General features: G+C 26.4%; 1 protein-coding gene across 1 annotated transcript in view; it reads left to right on the top strand.

Annotated features, from left to right (window-relative positions):
• Nucleotides 1-239, top strand: part of pax3b (paired box 3b) — a gene marked incomplete in the record, with an annotated part of 23,770 nt that overhangs the window by 16,652 nt on the left and 6,879 nt on the right.

The raw sequence follows: 239 nt of genomic DNA, 5'->3' as shown, positions 1-239 counted from the left end.
TTCATTTGCTGCACTCTAAATGTCTTTATAAAAACATGCCATTCACTAAAAACTGAGTATCAAAATAATCGTTTTCAACTTTCTTGTTTGTCCCACCTAAACTACTGTAGCAGGAAATGTCCATTTTTTAAATTGTTTTTATCTCTTTAACTGCCTACTCAACCAAATGATAGACCACATTTGGAAAACATACTTTTAAAAACATATATATATATATATATATATATATATATAATACA

The sequence above is a fragment of the Oryzias melastigma genome, linkage group LG13 (genome assembly GCF_002922805.2).
Source record: "Oryzias melastigma strain HK-1 linkage group LG13, ASM292280v2, whole genome shotgun sequence".
Taxonomy (NCBI): domain Eukaryota; kingdom Metazoa; phylum Chordata; class Actinopteri; order Beloniformes; family Adrianichthyidae; genus Oryzias; species Oryzias melastigma.
The sequence above is the reverse complement of the archived record's forward strand: the minus strand, read 5'-3'. Positions and strand labels throughout refer to the sequence as shown.